The sequence below is a fragment of the Rana temporaria genome, chromosome 12 (assembly GCF_905171775.1).
Source record: "Rana temporaria chromosome 12, aRanTem1.1, whole genome shotgun sequence".
NCBI classification, from domain to species: Eukaryota; Metazoa; Chordata; class Amphibia; order Anura; family Ranidae; genus Rana; species Rana temporaria.
The window spans coordinates 7988264-7999585 of record NC_053500.1 but is presented as its reverse complement, the minus strand read 5'-3'; the positions used below and the strand labels follow the sequence as shown (position 1 = coordinate 7999585).

General features: G+C 44.1%; 1 protein-coding gene across 1 annotated transcript in view; it reads left to right on the top strand.

Annotated features, from left to right (window-relative positions):
* LOC120919435 (protein diaphanous homolog 3-like) overlaps positions 1 to 11322 on the top strand; it is a 95411-nt gene that overhangs the window by 36404 nt on the left and 47685 nt on the right. The window lies entirely within an intron of this gene.

Genomic DNA, 11322 nt, shown 5'->3' with positions numbered 1-11322 from the left:
GATCGGCCTTAACTCCTAACTTGCATACCCGACGCTGGTTTACGACGCAAACTCCCCCCAGCGGCGGCCGCGGTATTGCATCCTAAGATCCGACAGTGTAAAACAATTACACCTGTCGGATCTTAGGGATATCTATGCGTAACTGATTCTATGAATCAGCCGCATAGATAGAAACAGAGATACGACGGCGTATCATTTGTGAATCTGGCCCTTTATTTTTGCTACTATTATGTTACATTAATAACAATACATCTCGAGTACAAAGTAATAACCACTTATGTGCTTCATGCTGAACACTCCTCCTTGCTGGTTACTTAATATTACAAACTGGTTGAAATATGAGAGATGCTTTTCACGCTCCGTGGCGAAACCCCTCGGGGCCCTGCTGCATTTTGCCTACACCAAAACCTGACCAACCTGTAAAACAAGTAACATCGAGATGATGATATATTTTTTTTTCTTTATTAAATCACCACCGGTGGAAAACATATTTGATGCATTTCACGCTAAGACAGCACTTTCTCAAAGAGTTCTTTGGGAAGGTTCTGCATCGTATGAGCGAAACGCGTCAATATTTGTAGCCTGCTGGCCATTATTTGGCCGAGAAGAGAATTTGGTGGCACGTTGGTGTGTGGTGTTTTCTGGATACCCCAGTTTGTACTTAAATCCAAGGTTGTGGCTCACTTCCCAGTAGACTAGTTGGCAGCTATGGCACGATGTTCATGCCGTTGGGTAGAACTGCATTGTAGACAATGGCTAGTTTATGACAGGGGGTCATTGTTGAACAAAGAAGAATATGTATGTGTTTTTATATACACTATATTACCAAAAGTATTGGGACGCCTGCCTTTACACGCACATGAACTTTAATGGCATCCCAGTCTTAGTCCGTAGGGTTCAATATTGGGTTGGCTCCGCCCTTTGCAGCTATAACAGCTTCAACTCTTCTAGGAAGACCGTCCACAAGGTTTAGGAGGGTGTCTATGGGAATGTTTGACCATTCTTCCAGAAGAGCATTTGTGAGGTCAGGCACTGATGTTGGATGAGAAGGCCTGTCTCGCAGTCTCCTCTCCAATTCATCCCAAGTGTGTTCTATCTGGTTAAGGTCAGGACTCTGTGCAGGCCAATCAAGTTCCTCCACCCCAAACTCGTTTATCCATGTCTTTATGGACCCTGATGTAAGCGGAAGGGGGCTCTGATGGAAACCCTGATGTAAATGGGGGGAGGGACTCTAATGGGGACTCCCACCTAAGGGGAAGTAGGCTCTGATGGGGGGGGGGGGGCACACTGGTTGGTATCCGAAGCTAAAGGGGGACTCAGATGGGGACCCTTATGTAAGGGGTGGGGGGGACTCTGGGGCACCCATCAGTGTCCTCCCTATAAATCTAAAGGGGGGCTCTGACATGGACCCTGAACTAAGGGGAAGGGGGCTCTGATGGGGACCCTGATGAAACAGGAAGGAGGCTCTGATGGGGGGGGGGGCACAAAGGTTGGTATCCCAACCTAAAGGGGGACTCAGAGATGGGGACCCTGATGTAAGGGGTGGGGGGGGGACTCTGGGGTATCCATCAGTATCCTCCCTATAAATCTAAAGGGGGGCTCTGACAGGTACCCTGACCTAAGGGGAAGGGGGCTCTGATGGGGACACTGATGAAACAGGAAGGAGGCTCTGATGGGGGGCACACAGGTTAGTATCCCAACCTAAAGGGGGACTCAGATGGGGACCCTGATGTAAGGAGTTGGGGGACATTGATAGGGAGGACACTGATGGGTAGCCCAACCTAAAGGGGGGCTCTGACAGGGACCTTGACCTAAGGGCAAGGGGGCTCTGATGGGGACCCTGACCTAAGAGGGGAGAAAGCTTCTGATGGAGACCCCCAACACTGCAGACACTAAACGGCTTGGGGTGATAATTAGAATGAATAGAAATGCACAAACAACACACGTTAAGGTGCAGATAAACTATACCAGGCGTCTCCAAACTAATAACCAATTGTCACATGACCTGGGAGCAGTGCCAGGACAAGGTCATCCAGCGCCCAGGGCAAAGATGCCAAACTGCGCCCCCTTTCCCTTAGGGTCAGGGTGCCCCCCATCCCTGCAATAAACCATTGCGCCAGGGGCAACCTCCCATCCTGCCCATCCCTGCCTGGGAGCAAAGAGACCTGAAGTTCAGTGCAAAAATATTTAGCCCCGCCTCATTTCGGGTGTATTAATTGAATTAAACAAAACTTTTGAGACTTGTTGGTTCCATATAAACGCACACCCCCCCCCCCCCACAGGATTCTCAGAGAGACACGTGAACTGTTTTCTCTTTTTTTTCTTTTTTTTTAGAGGCCTATCAGAATTAACCACCAGCTCACTCTCACTGAACTATAAGAGTATGGGGTCTATATCATCATATCCTCTGATTGGAGCAAAACATGTAGCAATAGTTTAATACTTGTTAAACTATGTTGTAACCTTTATCTAGAAAAATAACAAGGATAAGTCTTTAGTAGGTGCTTTCTGAATATATAGGTAGTGAACTTGAGTCATGTAGAAATTAGCACTCTTTTTTTTTTTTTTCTTTTTTTTTTCTTTTTTTTTTTGCCACTTCAGACTTCACCACAGCGAGAGACTTGCTCATGATTTTATTCATAATTCCGTCTCTACATCTGGTTTAGCATCATTTGTGGTGCATTTCTTATGCCAATTTTTATACTTGTTAATTTTATTTTATTTATTTGTTTGTTTTTGTATTATCATCTTTTTTTTTTTTTTTTTTTTTTTTTTTTTTTTTTTTTTTTTTTTTCCACCGTTTAAAACTCACTTTTTTATAGTAAGTACGGAATTTTTAAAAAGTTTTATCTGCGTGACAAAGAGATACCCAGCACCCCATCTCCCCCCTCCCCAACTAAATCCCCCCTCCCCCCCCCTACCCACCCCCTCCCTTGACCATCCCACGACTCCACTATAAGAACTCCTTCCCTTAATTGAAAAATGCGTTCCTATTCCTCTCTCAGGTTTTCTGCGAACCTCCAGGACTTTTTAAATTCCAACCAGGTTACCCATATATCCTTTTCCCCTTCCTTGTGTTTATAGCTCCCGTATTTTAATTTCTCTCTCCTATAAGTGTCCTCTACGGAGTCGATCCACTCCCACATTTGCGGACTTTTCGCGTCTCTCCATTTAATGGGGATCAATCGTTTCGCTGCGTTCAATAAATGAGGGGTCAGTGAACCCTTGTACTCCTTCTCTGGGATCTCCCCCCCATGAAAGAGAACTACCCATGGGTTATCTTCCACTTCTTTTTTTGTTATTATCTTTATCAGGGCCAAGATTTTTTTCCAATAAGCTTTAATTTTCAGGCAGTCCCACCATAGGTGTGCCATTGTTCCTCTTGACTCACATCCTCTCCAACATTTCTCTGACTCTCCCCCTCTGTATTTTGCCATTTTATCTGGGGTGGCGTACCACCTCGTCAAACATTTGAAGTTCATCTCGGCAGTTCTTACATCTACTGCCGAGGTGTGAGTCATTTTCAGGATTCTTCCTATGGTCGTTTTCCCCCTTGGGACCCCTAAGTCCGTTTCCCAATTTTGGATGTATTTTAGCGTGTCCAACTCTTCCGTTTTCTGCAAGTAATTATAGATTTTAGATATATTTCCCTTTGAGCTTTCAATACTACACAATTGTTCCAATAAGGTGTAATCCTCTTGTGACCTCAAAGGGTGTGGTAGGCGCTTGACGAATGACACTAACTGCAAGTATCTCCACTCGTCGAGCGCCCTTATTCCAATCCTATATTTAATATCGTGAAGTGTCCTAATTTTGCCATCTAGTGTTATATCTTTTAACTGTGTTCTATTTGTGATCCAATTTCCCCCTACTTCTTTTGTCCCTGGAATAAAGTATTCGTTTTCTTTTAAATCAATAAAGGGTGAGTTGAATTCTGTTTTCAATTGTTTGTGAAGTCTATCCCAGATCCTCCATGCATTATGAGTTATTGTGTGTGTTGAGGTGTGTAAGGATCTGTGTTGTGGTGGATTCCAAATTAATCTCCCTAACTGTGCCCTCGCTAATGTGCATTCGATATTTATCCATCTTTTGTCCTGGGATTCTTTAGCCCATTCTATAACCCTTGAGAGAACCGAAGCATTATAATACAATCTGATGTCGGGTACAGCTAAGCCTCCCTTTTTCTTGGCCCGTTTTAGAATTTGAGCAGACACCCTGTGTTTTTTATTATTCCAGATATAGTTCATTATGAGGGAGTTAATTATTTTAATAAATGACGGTGGAAGGTATATTGGGACCATTTGGAACTTGTATAGGATTTTTGGGATGAGAACCATTTTCACTACATTTATCCTCCCGAACCACGAAATAGGTCTATTGAATATGTTTTTAATTTCCCTTTTTATTTCGTTGAGCAGGGGGATAAAATTTATTCTATATATTTTCTTGATGGTATTTGCCAGTTTTATTCCCAAGTATTTTATTTCTTTTTGCCATTTAAAATTATATTTCTTCCGCAGATATTGTTCTTCTTCTTGAAGAATATTGATATTTAGGATCTCCGTCTTTTCTGTATTCATTTTGAAGTTTGACACCTCACCATATTGTTTTAAAGTAGCTATTAACTTCGGGAGAGTAACTCTTGGGCTACTTATATAAAACAAAATGTCGTCTGCGAAGGCAGATAATTTGTGCTCATCTTCTCCAACCTCTATTCCATATATTTCTGGATTTTGTCGGACCATTGCCAGCAGGGGTTCCAATGATAAGACAAAAAGAAGAGGGGACAGGGGACAGCCCTGCCTGGTTCCATTTCTCATCTCGAAGGGTGCGGATAAAGATCCATTGATCTTGATCCTAGCGCATGGGTGGAAATAGAGCGTTTTGATCCATTTGATCATCCTTGGACCAATTCCTATACATTCTAGTGTTTGTATCAGGAACCCCCAGTCTACCCTGTCAAACGCTTTTTCAGCGTCTACTGACAGGAATAGACCAGGGGTTCCTCTTTCTTTGATCTGCTCCATGAGAAGAAGTGCCCTGACCCCATTGTCCTTTCCCTCCCTCCCAGGTATGAAACCAACCTGGTCTGGGTGGACAATGGCAGTCATCACCCCCTTCATTCGTTCGGCCAAAATTTTTGCATACAGTTTAGTATCTGAATTCAGGAGTGAGATAGGTCGGAACCCTGAACAGTTCGTATTGTCCTTTCCCTCTTTTTTAATGACAGTGATCGTAGCTGTTAATGCCTCTCTACTCATCTCATAGTCTCGCCCCAACCCATTGAAATATTGACATAGTCTAGGGACTAAGATAGTACTAAACCTTTGTATGTAGGCCGACGTGAAGCCATCTGGTCCCGGGCTTTTCCCATTGGGAGTATTTTTTAAGACCTCACTTATCTCCTGTTCAGAAATACGTTCCTCCATTCTTTCCATCTCAAATTCTTCTATCCTCGGTAGATTAGTTTGCCGTAGTACTTCCTTGATCTTATCCTGTTTTTCGGCAGGGTCCCTGATCTTCTGTTGGACATTGTATAATTTTTCGTAATAGCTTCTGAAGGATTCTGCTATTTTATTTGTCGCATATACTAAGTCCCCCTCCCCATTCCTGATTTTTTCGATAAAATTCCTGGTTTTCTTTTTTCTTACCATTCTGGCCAAGTTTTTACTAGGTTTATTTCCCCAGACATATCTTTCACTCTCTATCCTATCTATGAAATTCTTGGTTTCTTGCCCGGCCAGGGCTTTATATTCATCCCTTGTTAAAGTTAACTTGCGGAGAGTTTCCCTCTTTTGGCCCTGTAATTTATGTTCCTGTTCCAGCCTATATATCTCCTCTTTTAGTGTTTTTAATTTACTCCTTCTTATTTTATTTTTCTTTGCCCCTTCTGCAATAAATATCCCTCTTATATACGCTTTGTGGGCATCCCACAGAGTTGCTCCTGTGATTCCCTCCTTGTCATTCTCCCGGAAATACCACTCCAATTCTTTCTGTACTCTCTCGACCACAACCTCGTCTCTCAACAGACTTTCATCCAATCTCCATTCAGGTAGGATGCGTTTTTGTATGGATGTGCTTATTTTCATGGTTATAGGGGCGTGGTCTGATAGCGTTATGATTTCACAACTTGCTTCGACCACCCTCTCCAAAAGTCTATGATCTACGAGGACGTAGTCGATCCTCGAGTACGTCCCATGCACAGGGGAAAAAAACGTATAGTCTCGTGTCTTGGGGTTAAGAATTCGCCAGACATCCACCATTTGGTTTTGTATCATTAGTTTTTTCAGTAGCTTAAGGTGCTCACCGTTATTCCCCTGAGCATGGGACGTACTATCGAGGCTCGGGCACATACAGAAGTTAAAGTCCCCCATCAGCACCACATGTCCCTCTTCAAAATTTTTTAATTTTCTGAGGATTTTACTCATATATTTAGCCGAATTCACATTGGGTGCATACACATTTGCCAGAGTGTAGTCCTCCTCTCCTAGTTTTATTTTCAAAAACAAGAATCTCCCCTCCGGATCATTCAATCTGTCCACCAGTGTGTATCTAACTCTTCTTGCAAATCCTATAGCAACCCCCCGAGATCTCGATGAGACTGTGTCTCCATAATACCATACGGGATATTCAGATGAAAACAGCTTTATATTGGACTCTAAGGTAATGTGGGTCTCTTGTAGGTAGGCAATGTCAACTTTATACTGCGTAAGTTCGGCAAGAATTTTATGTCTCTTAATATGGGAGTTTAATCCTTTTACATTATATGATAAGAACTTAATATCTGTCATTTATCTCTCTTTTTTTTTTTTTTTTTTTTCTTTGAGTTTGAAAAGAATTCTTGTGGAGTCGTTCAGATGGTCCCCCTCCCATTACCCTCCCTTCCCCCCACCTCCCTTGTCCCCCCCTCCCAATTCCCCATCCCCCCCTCCCCTCCCTGGCCCACTATTGGCCTGGGAGCCGCTGGTAGAAGACTCGTCATCTTCATCCTCGGCTCCTCTTTCGTGGTGGTGCTCAATGCACTCCATTGACTCCTCCTCCCTCTCCCTCCCCCCCCCGATCAGCCCCCTGATATTCTAGGCTAACCCATGCCCCACTAGCCCACCCACTCCGGTAAATCTGGAACTGTCAAGTCCATTTTTAAGCAGAAGTCTTTGAGTTCCTCCGGGAACCTAAGTCGTGCAGTTTTACCCCCCTTTATGCCTATAAGGCACGCCGGAAAGCCCCAATGATATTTTATGTTTTGTGCCCGCATCAGCTCTAAGAGGGGTTTCAGGTGTCTTCTCCTTTCTAGCGTTTCTTTCGACAAATCAGAAAATATCTGTAGTTCAGTCTCTCTATATTTCAGGGGGGGTTTCCCCCTAAGCCGTCCCCAAATTTCTGCTCTATCGATATAGTTCCTGAAACGTACTACTACATCCCTAGGACCAGATCTTTCTGTTTGTTGGGGGTTCCCGACTCTGTGGACTCTATCGATCTTGAGGGGCTTGGCTTCTACTGATCTCTCCAGCAGGGGATTAAAAATTGTGTTCATGATATCTCTGAGATCTTCATCCCTATCTTCTACCACCGATCTGATTCTGAGGTTCTGTCGCCTATTGCGATTCTCCTGGTCCTCGATCTTATATGCAGTCAATCGCTGATTTTCGGTCAGGGCCTTTACTTGCTTTTTCAGGGAGTTAATTTCCTGGTCCTGTTCTTCTATTCTCCTTTCCGTCTCGACCACTCTTTCGCGCAGTCCTCCGAGATCTATTCTTACCTTGTTAATTTCTGTCTTTATAATATTTTCCATGACGTTTTCCATCCTCTGCAACATTGCGCTCATCTCTGCCTTTGTAGGGGGATGTGTATCTTGGGCTAGCTCCTCTGCAATTGTTTGCTCTTGTTCGCTTTCTAGTGTCGTTTCACTTCTAGAGCTCTCCGCACTATCTACCCCTTTCTTTTTGTCGCTCTTCTTCTTTTCAGTCTTCTTTGCGAGTCCTGGACTTTTAAGGGTCCCTTCTTGAGTCATATATTGCTGAATGGAGCTATTCCCCGAATTATTCTTAGTTGGTTTAGTAGTACCACCTCTCGTAGCTTTATTCATTTTATTGGAGGGTCTTATTCTCTTCCCCAGTTTAAAAGCAGCAACAAGAGAGAGGTCCGTAAATAGGGGCCTATGAAAAGGGGGGACCCCAGTGCGGAGGTGTCACCACTGCCAGTCTACCCCTTTTCCCATTCAGGTTTTATCTGTGCCGATCACTCAATAACTATTATGGTCAGTCCTGCCGTATCTTCCCGCTTATCCTCTTTTACTGGGTGTGCCAGTGGTGTAGTTTAGGGGTATTTTCCTCCTTGCTCTGGATTGTCCACCAAATCAAGTGGTAAACTGCAATAGGCTAGCCACCTTGTCCGTAACCATTATACCCCCGCCCATAATCTCTACACTGGGTTATGCTCCCCTACAGTCCTGTGGGATTTTATACTATGGCCACACAATGTATGAGGGTTTTGCATCCCTTAGTCAGTTCAAGGCTTCACACCATTTTATCTCTCTTCCTCTTTGGTCACTGCGTTACATCGCGGTCCAGACTAACTTATACAGACTCCCAGGATCAAGGCAATTATTGCATTATGCCACAACCCCTAATCCTTATCAGTACTCCCAAGATCAAAGGAAATGTTTGCATTTTATCACAGTTCCCTAAGACAAGGCACATATTGCATTATGTTGCAGTCCAGGTTAAGTCTCAGTTCTCTCAAAGTTAAGACCAGTAGTATAAATATTTCGGGGGGGACATAAAGACAGGGGAGCTCTTAATATTTTATTTCCCTGTCTCCCGTTCTAAGGCACTGTCTTAAACGCAGGAATTTTACCAGCCTTATACCCGCCTCTCTCATTCACCTGTAGGATTTTCACAGATGATGTCCAAAAAGCTTAAGCATTTATGGCCCCCCTTTGTAACATATGAATTCCTCCTCCTCAGGCCACTCAATCTCCGGTGCCTAGTTCACAGGTTCACAGGTTCTGCCCGGGATCTCTGCCTAGCGTCCGTCCCTTGGGCTGCCTATCCAGGGGGACTAACTAATTGGAATCCTCTTGCGCATCTGTCAATTACAGTTCCCTTTTCAAAATATAACAGAAGGTGATAGTTATGCCATTAGTATGACTAGCTTCATTAATTTTCACGGCAGATCCTTCATTACAGCAGAACTAAAAATAATATGTCCATTGCTTCATTACATTTCACAGCTGATCCTTCCTTACAGCAGAACTAAAAATACTATGTCCATTGACCATATGTTTCTGTCGATCTCCCCAGAAGCTCTTTCAGATTATACCTCACGAATGGGATTTAGCTGATTACACAGTTCCTTCACACCAAACCAGACAAGTTATGAAAGGGGGGGGGTATCCCCGGGGGGGAGGGGGGGAGGGGGGGATCGGGAAGGCACCCGACCCAACTCGGCTCTACTGAGCGTCTCACCCAACCTCAGGACCCACGCATTGAACCCGCCTTGCTGCTCCGACTTCCTCTGCTGCTCTCTTCCTCCTCGTATGCAGCAGCTGTGCCTGAGCCCGCGGGATCACCGCTGTCACCGCCTGTTCACCAGCGTCCCAGGTGCGTCCTGGGTCTCGGGTCCTGACTTGGCAAGGATCGTATTTTGCGGCGTTACGTCTCAGGGTCCGGTCTTCAGGATGTCAGCCTCTCACGCTGTCATCCTCCGGACGGCTGCTGGTATCTTCGGATCCCCGCCGCTCGCTGCCTCGCGCCATGGAGTGCTCCGGCACCTCCCACCCTCACCACGTCACGTCCTTCACGTCCGCATCCTCCTCCGGGTTCCCATCGGTGACGTGAACTGTTTTCTAATAAACTTACTGCTCTATGTTTTGGTGAAAGATATCGTTTTTTGTATAGCCGCTACCATACCGCTAAAATGTTTGATTTCTTTTTTTTTTGTAAAAACAGGACAGCCTCCCTCGCAATCAAGATACAAAGACACTTTTGTTTCAATGTGTGACCCCTTTTATTTTCTAAAAGCAGGCAGGAATTTTTTCGCAGAATTTCTGGGCACACATTTCTATGTAATGCCTTCACCGCATTTAAATGCAATACATAATAAAAAAAAAAAAAAAGACAAATGTATTGAATAAAAACGGTGAGCAAGTGGGAGCAGTACAAAGGGCGGCTGCTTTTCCTCGAGGGGCCCCGGAGTCAGCGGGTTTGGAGAATGAGCGCGGACGTCATAAATACAAATTAAATGAGGACAGAACTGCTTTTTGCAAGCATTATGCTTGGAGTTTGTTTGGGTCTGGAGAAGTTCACTGGTGAGAGCCAGGAGGAGGTTGGGGGGGAAGTGTCCAGCTGTCCTATGGTGATGTGAGTTCATCTTTTCCTCATTGGAGAGTGTTCATTGGATACCGGAGACAACCGATGATCATGTGGCCTTGTGAGTAATTGACCATGGCCCTGGAAGTTGGTGACGGTGTGCAGCTCTATTCTGGTCCATTAGAAAAAGTCCTGGTCTCCTGTCAAGCAATAGATTCTTTGGGACATTTTATGTAACTCGGCAAGTTCTGGGGTATGCCATGCTCCCTGACCACACCCAAGTTCTATGTTCCAATAAAACCAAAAAATACACCCCTAGTCTGTTTTTTTTTTTTTTCAAATATGTTTATTGGGTTTTTAAAACATGTAAGAGTATACAAAGCGATCTTGTTACAATGTATGCAATAAGTCGAATAAGTGACATTACATTCAAGAACATAAAACAAGGATCAATATTTAAAGTTAGTGATCCATCATAGTCACAACAAAGCAGTCAAGATAAAATTTGAGTATTTAGGGGGGAAAGGAAGGGGTAGGGAAGGCAAGGTAGAGGGAGGGTTGAGGAAACCATCCTATTATAAGCGGTGTGATTCAAATTGACAAAGTTATAGAAAATAGGAACAACAGAGGAGATTAATCAGATTCCGGGACTCATCAGGAATCCAACAAAGTACGGTATTCAGAAGAATCCGCAAAGTGGTGCCAGCATGCCCATTTATCTCGGAAATTCCTAGAAGAATCTCTAGAATGGGATATCAATTCCTCCATATATGCAATGTGATCCACTTTGCGTATCCACTCTGAAATTTTTGGAGGGGTTGCTTGCGACCATTTAACCGGAATACACAGCTTTGCCGCGTTGATAAGAAACACAATAATAGATTTCTTGTACACTGAATTGGGTAGAGAGGAGAGGTGTAATAGGTACTGTCCAGCTGTAAAGTCCAGGGTGTAGGTGGTAATGGACACAATGAGATCATGGACTGATTTCCAAAAAGTCGTGATAGCTGAA